The 19,221-nt window shown below is 41.7% G+C and overlaps 1 protein-coding gene and 1 long non-coding RNA gene across 6 annotated transcripts in view; one reads left to right on the top strand and one right to left on the bottom strand.

The window, feature by feature from the left end:
* Positions 1-19,221, top strand: part of LOC118378267 (GDNF family receptor alpha-4-like) — a 444,258-nt gene that overhangs the window by 79,691 nt on the left and 345,346 nt on the right. The gene's annotated exons all lie outside the window — the stretch shown is intronic.
* On the bottom strand, positions 2,217-3,889 carry LOC127915664 (uncharacterized). Of its 5 annotated transcripts, none has more exons than XR_008091543.1 (4): positions 3,662-3,748; positions 3,464-3,595; positions 3,266-3,397; positions 2,217-2,341 (listed from the first exon to the last, which is right to left on the bottom strand). It is a non-coding gene; the product is annotated as an uncharacterized LOC127915664 (long non-coding RNA). The 5 variants fall into 5 exon arrangements; XR_008091545.1 differs by lacking the exon at positions 2,217-2,341 and adding an exon at positions 2,379-2,473; XR_008091547.1 differs by lacking the exon at positions 2,217-2,341 and adding an exon at positions 2,969-3,067.

Below are 19,221 nucleotides of genomic sequence, written 5' to 3'. Positions count from 1 at the left end.
AATCGTCCCCGCGATATGCAACTTGTCAGGGACATCAGGAACCAATATACTAAGTCAGTTAGGAAAGCTAAGGCTAGCTTTTTCAAACAGAAATGTTCTTCCTGTAGCACTAATTCCAGAAAGTTTTGGGACACTGTAAAGTCCATGGAGAATAAGATCACCTCCTCCCAGCTGCCCACTGCACTGAGGCTAGGAAACACTGTCACCACCGATAAATCTATGATAATTGATAATTTCAATTAGCAATTTTCCACGGCCATGCTTTTCACCTGGCTACCCCTACACTGGCCAACATCTCAGCACCCCCTGCAGCAAGTTGCCCAAACCCCTGCTTCTCCTTCACCCAAATCCAGACAGCTGATATTCTGAAAGAACTGAAAAGTCTGTATCCCTGCAAATCAGTCAGGCTAGACAATCTGGACCCTCTCTTTATCAATTTTCCCACCAAAATCCCCTATTACTAGCCTATTCAACCTCTCTTTCCTATCGTCTGAGATCCCCAAAGATTGGAAAGTTAATTAATGTTGTTTAATATTTTAGGGACTCCTGAGAAAACCAGCAAACAGGGCTGTCGTCATGGGAAACAGTGGATGTAAAGAATCTACCAAAGCATTTACTGCAAATCTAATGTACAATTGTGTAAACAGCTGAAGTAACATAGCTCACTATTTACTTTCTTATTGTGTAGTGGAGGATAAAAATAACTGTATGCCTATGGATGTGTAGCTGGCTTCAGTATGTAGCCGATCTGTGTATATGGACCCTAAAACGTTTGGTATTAGACTATGAACCTCCGCTATCACAGTTGTTGTATCAACTTCAAGTCTGAGTGGTATTAATGAAGCCTGTGGATTGAGTAGAATATGATAACTTTATTGTGCCAAGGATGCAAGTCCTATATACACATGTACTGTGGTTATTACCATGCATGAGATCCCCACGTTGTAGCCTGTACATTGAATATATTCACTGATCATGTACTGTGGTTATTACCATGCATGAGATCCCCACGTTGTAGCCTGTACATTGAATATATTCACTGATCATGTACTGTAGTTATTACCATGCATGAGATCCCCCACGTTGTAGCCTGTACATTGAATATATTCACTGATCATGTACTGTAGTTATTACCATGCATGAGATCCCCCACGTTGTAGCCTGTACATTGAATATATTCACTGATCATGTACTGTGGTTATTACCATGCATGAGATCCCCCACGTTGTAGCCTGTACATTGAATATATTCACTGATCATGTTCTCTTCGTTGGCAAGTAAAGCTGTGGTTCAGGTATGAACCTAATTTCCCGTCCTATCCAATACCAGGTGTATCAAAAACTCCAGTATTTAAATGATGCTGTGTCTTCATGTATATATTACAGATATACACTTCAACAGGGTTTACCACTCCTGCTCCTGGGACATCAATGAATACACATTGTAACTATACAATAGACTAGAAACATGATTTCAGTAAAGGCTGGTTTGTAATTCATATATACAGAAATACACCTATGCGTATCTAACTCCCTTCGTCTGCATTAATCTGAGGACACGGGATAGTATTTCAATGAGACACTTCATTTCAACCAGTGGAGAATGGGAAACGCTTTATTGAGAGAAGTTCATTATCCAGGTGTTACATACATAATACATGCACTATAATTATGATAATTGTAATATTATATTATAAATACAAGTTACAAATCTGTACCTCAATGCACATATCTGGTGTGCTTTATAAAATGAGGATGAAGGACGAGGTGCAGAAGACAGGAAAGGAAAGAGGTAAGAACGAAGGCAGACAGAATACGACTAATAAATTACAGTGCTACCCTAATATATTCTCTCAGTTCGTCACAATTACAGTGTTTCCTAACCAGCCTTGGGCCCCCAGTTGGCCCGAAGGTTATCTTAAGAGCGGGTGAGGTGGCGATGACGGGACTGGCTTCCTCTCTCACATCAAACGAGAGACAGATGGACAGAGATGATGATTAATGATTAAGCTTTGTTTTTTTTTTATTCTAACACGCTCAGTCATCTTAATCATCACGAGGTGAAATGCAAAACTGACCTTGGATCATTAACTCTGGGACTACTACATCTCTTTAATAATACTTCCTGTATAATATAAACTGACCTGGGATCATTAACTCTGGGACTACTACATCTCTTTAATAATACTTCCTGTATGATATAAACTGACCTGGGATCATTAACTCTGGGACTACTACATCTCTTTAATAATACTTCCTGTATAATATAAACTGACCTGGGATCATTAACTCTGGGACTACTACATCTCTTTAATAATACTTCCTGTATAATATAAACTGACCTGGGATCATTAACTCTGGGACTACTGCATCTCTTTAATAATACTTCCTGTATAATATAAACTGACCTGGGATCATTAACTCTGGGACTACTACATCTCTTTAATAATACTTCCTGTATAATATAAACTGACCTGGGATCATTAACTCTGGGACTACTGCATCCCTTTAATAATACTTCCTGTATAATATAAACTGACCTGGGATCATTAACTCTGGGACTACTGCATCTCTTTAATAATACTTCCTGTATAATATAAACTGACCTGGGATCATTAACTCTGGGACTACTACATCTCTTTAATAATACTTCCTGTATAATATAAACTGATCTGGGATCATTAACTCTGGGACTACTACATCTCTTTAATAATACTTCCTGTATAATATAAACTGACCTGGGATCATTAACTCTGGGACTACTACATCTCGTTAATAATACTTCCTGTATAATATAAACTGACCTGGGATCATTAACTCTGGGACTACTGCATCTCTTTAATAATACTTCCTGTATAATATAAACTGACCTGGGATCATTAACTCTGGGACTACTACATCTCTTTAATAATAATTCCTGTATAATATAAACTGACCTGGGATCATTAACTCTGGGACTACTGCATATCTTTAATAATACTTCCTGTATAATATAAACTGACCTGGGATCATTAACTCTGGGACTACTACATCTCTTTAATAATACTTCCTGTATAATATAAACTGACCTGGGATCATTAACTCTGGGACTACTACATCTCTTTAATAATACTTCCTGTATAATATAAACTGACCTGGGATCATTAACTCTGGGACTACTACATCTCTTTAATAATACTTCGTGTATAATATAAACTGACCTGGGATCATTAACTCTGGGACTACTACATCTCTTTAATAATACTTCCTCTATAATATAAACTGACCTGGGATCATTAACTCTGGGACTACTCCATCTCTTTAATAATACTTCCTGTATAATATAAACTGACCTGGGATCATTAACTCTGGGACTACTACATCTCTTTAATAATACTTCCTGTATAATATAAACTGACCTGGGATCATTAACTCTGGGACTACTACATCTCTTTAATAATACTTCCTCTATAATATAAACTGACCTGGGATCATTAACTCTGGGACTACTCCATCTCTTTAATAATACTTCCTGTATAATATAAACTGACCTGGGATCATTAACTCTGGGACTACTCCATCTCTTTAATAATACTTCCTGTATAATATAAACTGACCTGGGATCATTAACTCTGGGACTACTGCATCACTTTAATAATACTTCCTCTATAATATAAACTGACCTGGGATCATTAACTCTGGGACTACTACATCTCTTTAATAATACTTCCTGTATAATATAAACTGACCTGGGATCATTAACTCTGGGACTACTACATCTCTTTAATAATACTTCCTGTATAATATAAACTGACCTTGGATCATTAACTCTGGGACTACTACATCTCTTTAATAATACTTCCTGTATAATATAAACTGACCTGGGATCATTAACTCTGGGACTACTACATCTCTTTAATAATACTTCCTGTTGACCTGACCTCTCACCTATGATCATGCTGTGCCCTCCATGTCAGCCAGTTCAGATGTAGGAGGGGTTCACCAACACAGCTGATATAACCTAGAGGATTTAGGGAGAAGGGGGAGAGGGATGAAGTGAAGGAGAGAGACTGTTGTGAGTTGTGAGTGTGTGGTCTCACCTGGTGTCCACACTATAAGTGGCTACAGAGTACTTTATGCTGAAAAACAGACACATGAGGCCAAAACAATAGAAGATGATGTCATTATTAGACATGAATACCACTTGATGATGACTTGATCATTTGAATCAGCTGTGTAGTGCTAAGGCAAAAACTAAAATGTGCACAGTTGTTCGGAGCATTCCGACATGCCACAGCTGGTGAGGTGTCAGGTTCGCCTTTGTACTTTAAAGGCTGATTATTCCAACTCTCTGTGAAATGCTGCAGATCTGCCCGCAGACGAGGTAGGAACACATTTCCCACACAGAAGAGGTGGATAGAATTCGACAGGTCAAGGTATCCTTCTTCCTCCAAACGGCGGAGAGGAAGAGAGATGAGAGACAGATTCCATGTACAACAAGACAGGCAGAGAGGAAGAGAGATGTGAGACAGGTTCCATGTACAACAAAAACAAGACAGGCAGAGAGGAAGAGAGATGTGAGACAGGTTCCATGTACAACAAGACAGACAGAGAGGAAGAGAGATGTGAGACAGGTTCCATGTACAACAAGACAGACAGAGAGGAAGAGAGATGTGAGACAGATTCCATGTACAACAAGACAGACAGAGAGGAAGAGAGATGTGAGACAGGTTCCATGTACAACAAGACAGACAGAGAGGAAGAGAGATGTGAGACAGGTTCCATGTACAACAAGACAGACAGAGAGGAAGAGAGATGTGAGACAGGTTCCATGTACAACAAGACAGACAGAGAGGAAGAGAGATGTGAGACAGATTCCATGTACAACAAGACAGACAGAGAGGAAGAGAGATGTGAGACAGGTTCCATGTACAACAAGACAGACAGAGAGGAAGAGAGATGTGAGACAGGTTCCATGTACAACAAGACAGACAGAGAGGAAGAGAGATGTGAGACAGGTTCCATGTTCAACAAGACAGACAGAGAGGAAGAGAGATGTGAGACAGGTTCCATGTACAAAAGACAGACAGAGAGGAAGAGAGATGTGAGACAGGTTCCATGTACAACAAGACAGACAGACAGGAAGAGAGATGTGAGACAGGTTCCATGTACAACAAGACAGACAGAGAGGAAGAGAGATGTGAGACAGGTTCCATGCACAACAAGACAGACAGAGAGGAGGAGAGATGTGAGACAGGTTCCATGTACAACAAGACAGGCAGAGAGGAAGAGAGATGTGAGACAGATTCCATGTACAACAAGACAGACAGAGAGGAAGAGAGATGTGAGACAGGTTCCATGTACAACAAGACAGGCAGAGAGGAGGAGAGATGTGAGACAGGTTCCATGTACAACAAGACAGACAGAGAGGAAGAGAGATGTGAGACAGGTTCCATGCACAACAAGACAGACAGAGAGGAAGAGAGATGTGAGACAGGTTCCATGTACAACAAGACAGACAGACAGGAAGAGAGATGTGAGACAGGTTCCATGTACAACAAGACAGACAGAGAGGAAGAGAGATGTGAGACAGGTTCCATGTACAACAAGACAGACAGAGAGGAAGAGAGATGTGAGACAGGTTCCATGTACAAAAAGACAGACAGAGAGGAAGAGAGATGTGAGACAGGTTCCATGTACAACAAGACAGACAGACAGGAAGAGAGATGTGAGACAGGTTCCATGTACAACAAGACAGACAGAGAGGAAGAGAGATGTGAGACAGGTTCCATGTTCAACAAGACAGACAGAGAGGAAGAGAGATGTGAGACAGGTTCCATGTACAACAAGACAGACAGAGAGGAAGAGAGGAAGAGAGATGTGAGACAGATTCCATGTACAACAAGACAGACAGAGAGGAAGAGAGATGTGAGACAGGTTCCATGTACAACAAGACAGGCAGAGAGGAAGAGAGATGTGAGACAGGTTCCATGTACAACAAGACAGGCAGAGAGGAAGAGAGATGTGAGACAGGTTCCATGTTCAACAAGACAGGCAGAGAGGAAGAGAGATGTGAGACAGGTTCCATGTACAACAAGACAGACAGAGAGGAAGAGAGATGTGAGACAGGTTCCATGTACAACAAGACATACAGAGAGGAAGAGAGGAAGAGAACACAGAACAGTTTAATTACCTCTGGTTATGGACACTTTCGCCATTAATAAAGCTTCCACGGCCTGTTCCTCAGACAGGGAACATCTGGCAATATCTACATGTTCAACCCCTTGATCAGCTCGGACTCTGAAAGGAAAGAAAATAGTTTTTGTTTGTAGATTTAAAAACAATAACTGAGATTTAAGACCGTTGAATCTAAAGCAGCAGATGTCATTTTTTTTTTTTTTTTAACCTTTATTTTACCAGGCAAGTCAGTTAAGAACATATTCTTATTTTCAAAACAGTGGGTTAACTGCCTGTTCAGGGGCAGAACGACAGATTTGTACCTTGTCAGCTCGGGGGTTTGAACTCGCAACCTTCTGGTTACTAGTCCAACACTCTAACCACTAGGCTACGCTGCCGCCCGAGAGAGATGAACACCAGACTGGTGTTGTGGTGATGGGACATGTGCTTTACACCAGACTGGTATTGTGGTGATGGGACATGTGCTTTACACCAGACTGGTATTGTGGTGATGGGACATGTGCTTTACACCAGACTGGTATTGTGGTGATGGGACATATGCTTTACACCAGACTGGTATTGTGATGATGGGACATGTGCTTTACACCAGACTGGTATTGTGGTGATGGGACATATACTTTACACCAGACTGGTGGTTGTTCATTAGGTGATGGGACATATGCTTTACACCAGACTGGTATTGTGGTGATGGGACATATGCTTTACACCAGACTGGTATTGTGGTGATGGGACATATGCTTTACACCAGACTGGTATTGTGGTGATGGGACATATGCTTTACACCAGACTGGTATTGTGGTTGTTCATTAGGTGATGGGACATATGCTTTACACCAGACTGGTATTGAGGTGATGGGACATATGCTTTACACCAGACTGGTATTGTGGTGATGGGACATATGCTTTACACCAGACTGGTATTGTGGTGATGGGACATATGCTGAACACCAGACTGGTATTGTGGTTGTTCATTAGGTGATGGGACATATGCTTTACACCAGACTGGTATTGTGGTGATGGGACATGTGCTTTACACCAGACTGGTATTGTGGTTGTTCATTAGGTGATGGGACATATGCTTTACACCAGACTGGTATTGTGGTTGTTCATTAGGTGATGGGACATATGCTTTACACCAGACTGGTATTGTGGTGATGGGACATGTGCTTTACACCAGACTGGTATTGTGGTTGTTCATTAGGTGATGGGACATGTGCTTTACACCAGACTGGTATTGTGGTTGTTCATTAGGTGATGGGACATATGCTTTACACCAGACTGGTATTGAGGTGATGGGACATGTGCTTTACACCAGACTGGTATTGTGGTTGTTCATTAGGTGATGGGACATATGCTTTACACCAGACTGGTATTGTGGTGATGGGACATGTGCTTAACACCAGACTGGTATTGTGGTTGTTCATTAGGTGATGGGACATATGCTTTACACCAGACTGGTATTGTGGTGATGGGACATATGCTTTACACCAGACTGGTATTGAGGTGATGGGACATATGCTTTATACCAGACTGGTATTGTGGTGATGGGACATATGCTTTATACCAGACTGGTATTGTGGTGATGGGACATGTGCTTTATACCAGACTGGTATTGTGGTTGTTCATTAGGTGATGGGACATGTGCTTTACACCAGACTGGTATTGAGGTGATGGGACATATGCTTTATACCAGACTGGTATTGTGGTGATGGGACATATGCTTTACACCAGACTGGTATTGTGGTTGTTCATTAGGTGATGGGACATGTGCTTTACACCAGACTGGTAGTGTGGTGATGGGACATATGCTGAACACCAGACTGGTATTGTGGTTGTTCATTAGGTGATGGGACATATGCTTTACACCAGACTGGTATTGAGGTGATGGGACATATGCTTTACACCAGACTGGTATTGAGGTGATGGGACATATGCTTTACACCAGACTGGTATTGTGGTGATGGGACATATGCTTTACACCAGACTGGTATTGTAGTGATGGGACATATGCTTTACACCAGACTGGTATTGTGGTGATGGGACATATGCTTTACACCAGACTGGTATTGTAGTGATGGGACATATGCTTTACACCAGACTGGTATTGTAGTGATGGGACATATGCTTTACACCAGACTGGTATTGTGGTGATGGGACATATGCTTTACACCAGACTGGTATTGTGGTTGTTCATTAGGTGATGGGACATATGCTTTACACCAGACTGGTATTGTGGTGATGGGACATATGCTTTACACCAGACTGGTATTGTAGTGATGGGACATATGCTTTACACCAGACTGGTATTGTGGTGATGGGACATATGCTTTACACCAGACTGGTATTGTGGTGATGGGACATGTGCTGAACACCAGACTGGTATTGAGGTGATGGGACATATGCTTTACACCAGACTGGTATTGTGGTGATGGGACATATGCTGAACACCAGACTGGTATTGAGGTGATGGGACATATGCTTTACACCAGACTGGTATTGTGGTGATGGGACATATGCTTTACACCAGACTGGTATTGTGGTTGTTCATTAGGTGATGGGACATATGCTTTACACCAGACTGGTATTGTGGTGATGGGACATATGCTTTACACCAGACTGGTATTGTGGTGATGGGACATATGCTTTACACCAGACTGGTATTGTGGTTGTTCATTAGGTGATGGGACATGTGCTTTACACCAGACTGGTATTGTGGTGATGGGACATATGCTTTACACCAGACTGGTATTGTGGTTGTTCATTAGGTGATGGGACATGTGCTTTACACCAGACTGGTATTGTGGTGATGGGACATATGCTTTACACCAGACTGGTATTGTGGTGATGGGACATATGCTTTACACCAGACTGGTATTGAGGTGATGGGACATATGCTTTACACCAGACTGGTATTGTGGTGATGGGACATATGCTTTACACCAGACTGGTATTGTGGTTGTTCATTAGGTGATGGGACATGTGCTTTACACCAGACTGGTATTGAGGTGATGGGACATATGCTTTACACCAGACTGGTATTGTGGTGATGGGACATATGCTTTACACCAGACTGGTATTGAGGTGATGGGACATATGCTTTACACCAGACTGGTATTGTGGTGATGGGACATATGCTTTACACCAGACTGGTATTGTGGTGATGGGACATATGCTTTACACCAGACTGGTATTGTGGTGATGGGACATATGCTTTACACCAGACTGGTATTGTGGTGATGGGACATATGCTTTACACCAGACTGGTATTGTGGTTTCATTAGGTTCATTAGGTGATGGGACATGTGCTTTACACCAGACTGGTATTGTGGTGATGGGACATATGCTTTACACCAGACTGGTATTGTGGTTGTTCATTAGGTGATGGGACATATTCTTTACACCAGACTGGTATTGTGGTGATGGGACATGTGCTTTACACCAGACTGGTATTGTGGTGATGGGACATGTGCTTTACACCAGACTGGTATTGTGGTGATGGGACATATGCTTTACACCAGACTGGTATTGTGGTGATGGGACATATGCTTTACACCAGACTGGTATTGTGGTTGTTCATTAGGTGATGGGACATGTGCTTTACACCAGACTGGTATTGTGGTTGTTCATTAGGTGATGGGACATATGCTTTACACCAGACTGGTATTGTGGTGATGGGACATATGCTTTACACCAGACTGGTATTGTGGTTGTTCATTAGGTGATGGGACATGTGCTTTACACCAGACTGGTATTGTGGTGATGGGACATGTGCTTTACACCAGACTGGTATTGTGGTGATGGGACATATGCTTTACACCAGACTGGTATTGTGGTTGTTCATTAGGTGATGGGACATATGCTTTACACCAGACTGGTATTGTGGTTGTTCATTAGGTGATGGGACATATGCTTTACACCAGACTGGTATTCTGGTGATGGGACATATGCTTTACACCAGACTGGTGTTGTAGTGATGGGACATATGCTTTACACCAGACTGGTATTGAGGTGATGGGACATATGCTTTACACCAGACTGGTATTGTGGTGATGGGACATATGCTGAACACCAGACTGGTATTGTGGTGATGGGACATATGCTGAACACCAGACTGGTATTGTGGTGATGGGACATGTGCTTTACACCAGACTGGTATTGTGGTGATGGGACATATGCTTTACACCAGACTGGTATTGTGGTGATGGGACATATGCTGAACACCAGACTGGTATTGTAGTGATGGGACATGTGCTTTACACCAGACTGGTATTGTGGTGATGGGACATATGCTGAACACCAGACTGGTATTGTGGTGATGGGACATATGCTTTACACCAGACTGGTATTGTGGTGATGGGACATATGCTTTACACCAGACTGGTATTGAGGTGATGGGACATATGCTTTACACCAGACTGGTATTGTGGTGATGGGACATATGCTGAACACCAGACTGGTATTGTGGTGATGGGACATATGCTGAACACCAGACTGGTATTGTGGTTGTTCATTAGATGATGGGACATGTGCTTTACACCAGACTGGTATTGTGGTTGTTCATTAGATGATGGGACATATGCTTTACACCAGACTGGTGCTGTGGTTGTTCATTAGGTGATGGGACATATGCTGAACACCAGACTGGTATTGAGGTGATGGGACATGTGCTTTACACCAGACTGGTATTGTGGTGATGGGACATGTGCTTTACACCAGACTGGTATTGTGGTGATGGGACATATGCTTTACACCAGACTGGTATTGTGGTGATGGGACATATGCTTTACACCAGACTGGTATTGTGGTTGTTCATTAGGTGATGGGACATATGCTTTACACCAGACTGGTATTGTGGTGATGGGACATATGCTTTACACCAGACTGGTATTGTGGTTGTTCATTAGGTGATGGGACATATGCTTTACACCAGACTGGTATTGTGGTGATGGGACATGTGCTTTACACCAGACTGGTATTGTGGTGATGGGACATATGCTTTACACCAGACTGGTATTGTGGTGATGGGACATGTGCTTTACACCAGACTGGTATTGTGGTGATGGGACATATGCTTTACACCAGACTGGTATTGTGGTGATGGGACATATGCTTTACACCAGACTGGTATTGTGGTGATGGGACATATGCTTTACACCAGACTGGTATTGAGGTGATGGGACATATGCTTTACACCAGACTGGTATTGTGGTGATGGGACATATGCTTTACACCAGACTGGTATTGAGGTGATGGGACATATGCTTTACACCAGACTGGTATTGTGGTGATGGGACATATGCTTTACACCAGACTGGTATTGAGGTGATGGGACATATGCTTTACACCAGACTGGTGTTGTGGTTGTTCATTAGGTGATGGGACATATGCTTTACACCAGACTGGTATTGAGGTGATGGGACATATGCTTTACACCAGACTGGTGTTGTGGTTGTTCATTAGGTGATGGGACATATGCTTTACACCAGACTGGTATTGAGGTGATGGGACATATGCTTTACACCAGACTGGTGTTGTGGTTGTTCATTAGGTGATGGGACATATGCTTTACACCAGACTGGTATTGTGGTGATGGGACATATGCTTTACACCAGACTGGTATTGTGGTGATGGGACATGTGCTGTACACCAGACTGGTATTGTGGTGATGGGACATGTGCTTTACACCAGACTGGTATTGTGGTGATGGGACATATGCTTTACACCAGACTGGTATTGTGGTTGTTCATTAGGTGATGGGACATATGCTTTACACCAGACTGGTATTGTGGTGATGGGACATATGCTTTACACCAGACTGGTATTGTGGTTGTTCATTAGGTGATGGGACATGTGCTTTACACCAGACTGGTATTGTGGTGATGGGACATATGCTTTACACCAGACTGGTATTGTGGTTGTTCATTAGGTGATGGGACATGTGCTTTACACCAGACTGGTATTGTGGTGATGGGACATATGCTTTACACCAGACTGGTATTGAGGTGATGGGACATATGCTTTACACCAGACTGGTATTGTGGTGATGGGACATATGCTTTACACCAGACTGGTATTGAGGTGATGGGACATATGCTTTACACCAGACTGGTATTGTGGTGATGGGACATATGCTTTACACCAGACTGGTATTGTGGTGATGGGACATATGCTTTACACCAGACTGGTATTGTGGTGATGGGACATATGCTTTACACCAGACTGGTATTGTGGTTGTTCATTAGGTGATGGGACATGTGCTTTACACCAGACTGGTATTGTGGTGATGGGACATATGCTTTACACCAGACTGGTATTGTGGTGATGGGACATATGCTTTACACCAGACTGGTATTGAGGTGATGGGACATATGCTTTACACCAGACTGGTATTGTGGTTGTTCATTAGGTGATGGGACATGTGCTTTACACCAGACTGGTATTGTGGTGATGGGACATATGCTTTACACCAGACTGGTATTGAGGTGATGGGACATATGCTTTACACCAGACTGGTATTGTGGTTGTTCATTAGGTGATGGGACATGTGCTTTACACCAGACTGGTATTGTGGTTGTTCATTAGGTGATGGGACATGTGCTTTACACCAGACTGGTATTGTGGTTGTTCATTAGGTGATGGGACATATGCTTTACACCAGACTGGTATTGTGGTGATGGGACATATGCTTTACACCAGACTGGTATTGTGGTTGTTCATTAGGTGATGGGACATATGCTTTACACCAGACTGGTATTGAGGTGATGGGACATATGCTTTACACCAGACTGGTATTGTGGTGATGGGACATGTGCTTTACACCAGACTGGTATTGTGGTGATGGGACATATGCTTTACACCAGACTGGTATTGTGGTTGTTCATTAGGTGATGGGACATATGCTTTACACCAGACTGGTATTGTGGTGATGGGACATATGCTTTACACCAGACTGGTATTGAGGTGATGGGACATATGCTGAACACCAGACTGGTATTGTGGTGATGGGACATGTGCTTTACACCAGACTGGTATTGTAGTGATGGGACATATGCTTTACACCAGACTGGTATTGTGGTGATGGGACATATGCTGAACACCAGACTGGTATTGTGGTGATGGGACATATGCTTTACACCAGACTGGTGTTGTAGTGATGGGACATATGCTTTACACCAGACTGGTATTGTGGTGATGGGACATATGCTTTACACCAGACTGGTATTGAGGTGATGGGACATATGCTTTACACCAGACTGGTATTGTGGTGATGGGACATATGCTTTACACCAGACTGGTATTGTGGTGATGGGACATGTGCTTTACACCAGACTGGTATTGTAGTGATGGGACATATGCTGAACACCAGACTGGTATTGTGGTGATGGGACATATGCTTTACACCAGACTGGTATTGTGGTGATGGGACATATGCTTTACACCAGACTGGTATTGAGGTGATGGGACATATGCTTTACACCAGACTGGTATTGTAGTGATGGGACATATGCTTTACACCAGACTGGTATTGTGGTGATGGGACATATGCTTTACACCAGACTGGTATTGTAGTGATGGGACATATGCTGAACACCAGACTGGTATTGTGGTGATGGGACATATGCTGAACACCAGACTGGTATTGTGGTGATGGGACATATGCTGAACACCAGACTGGTATTGTAGTGATGGGACATGTGCTTTACACCAGACTGGTGTTGTGGTGATGGGACATATGCTTTACACCAGACTGGTATTGAGGTGATGGGACATATGCTTTACACCAGACTGGTATTGTGGTGATGGGACATATGCTTTACACCAGACTGGTATTGAGGTGATGGGACATATGCTTTACACCAGACTGGTATTGTAGTGATGGGACATATGCTTTACACCAGACTGGTATTGTGGTGATGGGACATATGCTGAACACCAGACTGGTATTGTGGTGATGGGACATATGCTTTACACCAGACTGGTATTGAGGTGATGGGACATATGCTGAACACCAGACTGGTATTGTGGTGATGGGACATATGCTGAACACCAGACTGGTATTGTGGTGATGGGACATATGCTTTACACCAGACTGGTATTGTGGTGATGGGACATATGCTTTACACCAGACTGGTATTGTGGTGATGGGACATGTGCTTTACACCAGACTGGTATTGTGGTTGTTCATTAGGTGATGGGACATATGCTTTACACCAGACTGGTATTGAGGTGATGGGACATATGCTTTACACCAGACTGGTATTGTGGTGATGGGACATATGCTTTACACCAGACTGGTATTGTGGTGATGGGACATATGCTTTACACCAGACTGGTATTGTAGTGATGGGACATATGCTTTACACCAGACTGGTATTGTGGTGATGGGACATATGCTTTACACCAGACTGGTATTGTGGTGATGGGACATATGCTTTACACCAGACTGGTATTGTAGTGATGGGACATATGCTTTACACCAGACTGGTATTGTGGTGATGGGACATATGCTTTACACCAGACTGGTATTGTGGTGATGGGACATATGCTTTACACCAGACTGGTATTGAGGTGATGGGACATATGCTTTACACCAGACTGGTATTGTGGTGATGGGACATATGCTTTACACCAGACTGGTATTGTGGTGATGGGACATGTGCTTTACACCAGACTGGTATTGTGGTGATGGGACATATGCTTTACACCAGACTGGTATTGTGGTGATGGGACATATGCTTTACACCAGACTGGTATTGTGGTGATGGGACATGTGCTTTACACCAGACTGGTATTGTGGTGATGGGACATATGCTTTACACCAGACTGGTATTGTGGTGATGGGACATGTGCTTTACACCAGACTGGTATTGTGGTTGTTCATTAGGTGATGGGACATATGCTTTACACCAGACTGGTATTGTGGTGATGGGACATATGCTTTACACCAGACTGGTATTGAGGTGATGGGACATATGCTGAACACCAGACTGGTATTGTGGTGATGGGACATGTGCTTTACACCAGACTGGTATTGTGGTGATGGGACATATGCTTTACACCAGACTGGTATTGAGGTGATGGGACATATGCTGAACACCAGACTGGTATTGTGGTGATGGGACATGTGCTTTACACCAGACTGGTATTGAGGTGATGGGACATATGCTGAACACCAGACTGGTATTGTGGTGATGGGACATGTGCTTTACACCAGACTGGTATTGTGGTGATGGGACATGTGCTTTACACCAGACTGGTATTGAGGTGATGGGACATATGCTTTACACCAGACTGGTATTGTGGTGATGGGACATGTGCTTTACACCAGACTGGTATTGTGGTGATGGGACATATGCTTTACACCAGACTGGTATTGTGGTGATGGGACATATGCTTTACACCAGACTGGTATTGTGGTGATGGGACATATGCTTTACACCAGACTGGTATTGTGGTGATGGGACATATGCTGAACACCAGACTGGTATTGTGGTGATGGGACATATGCTTTACACCAGACTGGTATTGTGGTGATGGGACATATGCTTTACACCAGACTGGTATTGTGGTGATGGGACATATGCTTTACACCAGACTGGTATTGTGGTGATGGGACATGTGCTTTACACCAGACTGGTATTGAGGTGATGGGACATGTGCTTTACACCAGACTGGTATTGTGGTGATGGGACATATGCTTTACACCAGACTGGTATTGTGGTTGTTCATTAGGTGATGGGACATATGCTTTACACCAGACTGGTATTGTGGTTGTTCATTAGGTGATGGGACATGTGCTTTACACCAGACTGGTATTGTGGTTGTTCATTAGGTGATGGGACATATGCTTTACACCAGACTGGTATTGTGGTGATGGGACATATGCTTTACACCAGACTGGTATTGTGGTTGTTCATTAGGTGATGGGACATATGCTTTACACCAGACTGGTGTTGTGGTGATGGGACATGTGCTTTACACCAGACTGGTATTGTGGTGATGGGACATGTGCTTTACACCAGACTGGTATTGTGGTGATGGGACATATGCAATATGCATACGAAATAATATACTTACCTGTTGTATCTTGAATAAAAGCATTGGAATTAAAAGATAAATGTTTAACCTGCGTCATTATTCATGTTACCCGTTGATGAACAACTCAAATGTCATACATCATTGAACATTTGGCTTCGAATAAAATAATAAAAAAATGTGATGTGTATCAGTGTGGATGAGAGACAGGGGAGCAGGAACAGAGTGTCTTTGCCGACGCAGCTAGATCATTCTGGCAATGATACCTGCACCATCTAAACGCTACGAAGACTCCATAACTCTTCTCCATTGTACACGATGGCCCGTTGCTCTGAGACTCCCTCTGACCATCTTAAAGCCCGCATGGGGCACCATCTAAACGCTACGAAGACTCCCGTTGCTCTGAGACTCCCTCTGACCATCTTAAAGCCCGCATGGGGCACCATCTAAACGCTACGAAGACTCCCGTTGCTCTGAGACTCCCTCTGACCATCTTAAAGCCCGCATGGGGCACCATCTAAACGCTACGAAGACTCCCGTTGCTCTGAGACTTCCTCTGACCATCTTAAAGCCGGCATGGGGCATCCTTGCCTTAATGGTCCTGACTTTCTGGTCTAACTCTTCATCTGACATATCAGAATAGCATTCCCTGACAGACATATTGTGTTCTGTCGTGAAATATGATTACACATCAACTATGAAACAAATAGAACATGGCTTATGAGTTGAAAGAAAGTCAGATGAATTCAACGGAAAATGGTGAGAACAGGCGTTTGTAGCTAAATGCTTTGATTAGCTACAGTATGTAGTCCTATAGTATGTAGTATGTAGTCCTATAGTATGTAGTATGTAGTCCTATAGTATATAGTATCTAGTATGTAGTCCTATAGTATATAGTATGTAGTCCTATAGTATGTAGTATGTAGTCCTATAGTATGTAGTATGTAGTCATATAGTATGTAGCCCTATAGTATGTAGTCCTATAGTATGTAGTATGTAGCCCTGTAGTATGTAGTATGTAGTCCTATAGTATATAGTATGTAGTCCTATAGTATGTAGTATGTAGTCATATAGTATGTAGTCCTATAGTATATAGTATATAGTATGTAGTATGTAGTATGTAGTCCTATAGTATGTAGTCCTATAGTATATAGTATGTAGTCCTATAGTATATAGTATGTAGTCCTATAGTATATAGTATGTAGTATGTAGTCCTATAGTATATAGTATGTAGTCCTATAGTATGTAGTATGTAGTCATATAGTATGTAGTATGTAGTATGTAGTCCTATAGTATGTAGTCCTATAGTATGTAGTATGTAGCCCTGTAGTATGTAGTATGTAGTCCTATAGTATATAGTATGTAGTCCTATAGTATGTAGTATGTAGTCATATAGTATGTAGCCCTATAGTATGTAGTAGGTAGTATGTAGTCCTATAGTATGTAGTCCTATAGTATATAGTATGTAGTATGTAGTCCTATAGTATATAGTATGTAGTCCTATAGTATATAGTATGTAGTATGTAGTCCTATAGTATATAGTATGTAGTCCTATAGTATATAGTATGTAGTCCTATAGTATATAGTATGTAGTATGTAGTCCTATAGTATATAGTATGTAGTATGTAGTCATATAGTATGTAGCCCTATAGTATGTAGTATGTAGTATGTAGTCCTATAGTATGTAGTCCTATAGTATATAGTATGTAGTATGTAGTCCTATAGTATATAGTATGTAGTCCTATAGTATATAGTATGTAGTATGTAGTCCTATAGTATGTAGTCCTATAGTATGTAGTATGTAGCCATGTAGTATGTAGTATGTAGTCATATAGTATGTAGTCCTATAGTATGTAGTATGTAGTATGTAGTCCTATAGTATGTAGTTTGTAGCCCTATAGTATGTAGTATGTAGTCCTATAGTATGTAGCCCTATAGTATGTAGTATGTAGTATGTAGTCCTATAGTATGTAGTCCTATAGTATGTAGTATGTAGTCCTATAGTATGTAGTATATAGTATGTAGTCCTATAGTATGTAGTATGTAGTATGTAGTCCTATAGTATGTAGTATATAGTATGTAGTCCTATAGTATGTAGTATGTAGTCCTATAGTATGTAGTCCTATAGTATGTAGTATGTAGTATGTAGTCCTATAGTATGTGGTATGTAGTCCTATAGTATGTAGTATATAGTATGTAGTCCTATAGTATGTAGTATGTAGTATGTAGTCCTATAGTATGTAGTATATAGTATGTAGTCCTATAGTATGTAGTATATAGTATGTAGTCCTATAGTATGTAGTATGTAGTATGTAGTCCTATAGTATGTAGTATATAGTATGTAGTCCTATAGTATGTAGTATGTAGTCCTATAGTATGCAGTCCTATAGTGTGTAGTCCTATAGTATGTCGTATATAGTATGTAGTCCTATAGTATGTATAGTCCTATAGTATGTAGTATATAGTATGTAGTCCTATAGTATGTAGTCCTATAGTATGCAGTATGTAGTATGTAGTCCTATAGTATGTAGTCCTATAGTATGTAGTACGTAGTATGTAGTCCTATAGTATGTAGTATGTAGTCCTATAGTATGTAGTCATATAGTATGTAGCCCTACAGTATGTAGTACGTAGTATGTAGTCCTATAGTATGTAGTATGTAGTCCTATAGTATGTAGCCCTATAGTATGTAGTATGTAGTCCTATAGTATGTAGCCCTATAGTATGTAGTATGTAGTCCTATAGTATGTAGCCCTATAGTATGTAGTATGTAGTCCTATACTATGTAGTATGTAGTCCTATAGTATGTAGCCCTATAGTATGTAGTATGTAGTATGTAGTCCTATAGTATGTAGTTTGTAGCCCTATAGTTTGTTGTATGTAGTGCTATAGTATGTAGCCCTATAGTATGTAGTATGTAGTATGTAGTCCTATAGTATGTAGTTTGTAGCCCTATAGTATGTAGTATGTAGTCCTATAGTATGTAGTTTGTAGCCCTATAGTATGTAGTA

The sequence above is a fragment of the Oncorhynchus keta genome, chromosome 35, assembly GCF_023373465.1.
Source record: "Oncorhynchus keta strain PuntledgeMale-10-30-2019 chromosome 35, Oket_V2, whole genome shotgun sequence".
Classification (NCBI taxonomy): domain Eukaryota; kingdom Metazoa; phylum Chordata; class Actinopteri; order Salmoniformes; family Salmonidae; genus Oncorhynchus; species Oncorhynchus keta.
The sequence above is the reverse complement of the archived record's forward strand: the minus strand, read 5'-3'. Positions and strand labels throughout refer to the sequence as shown.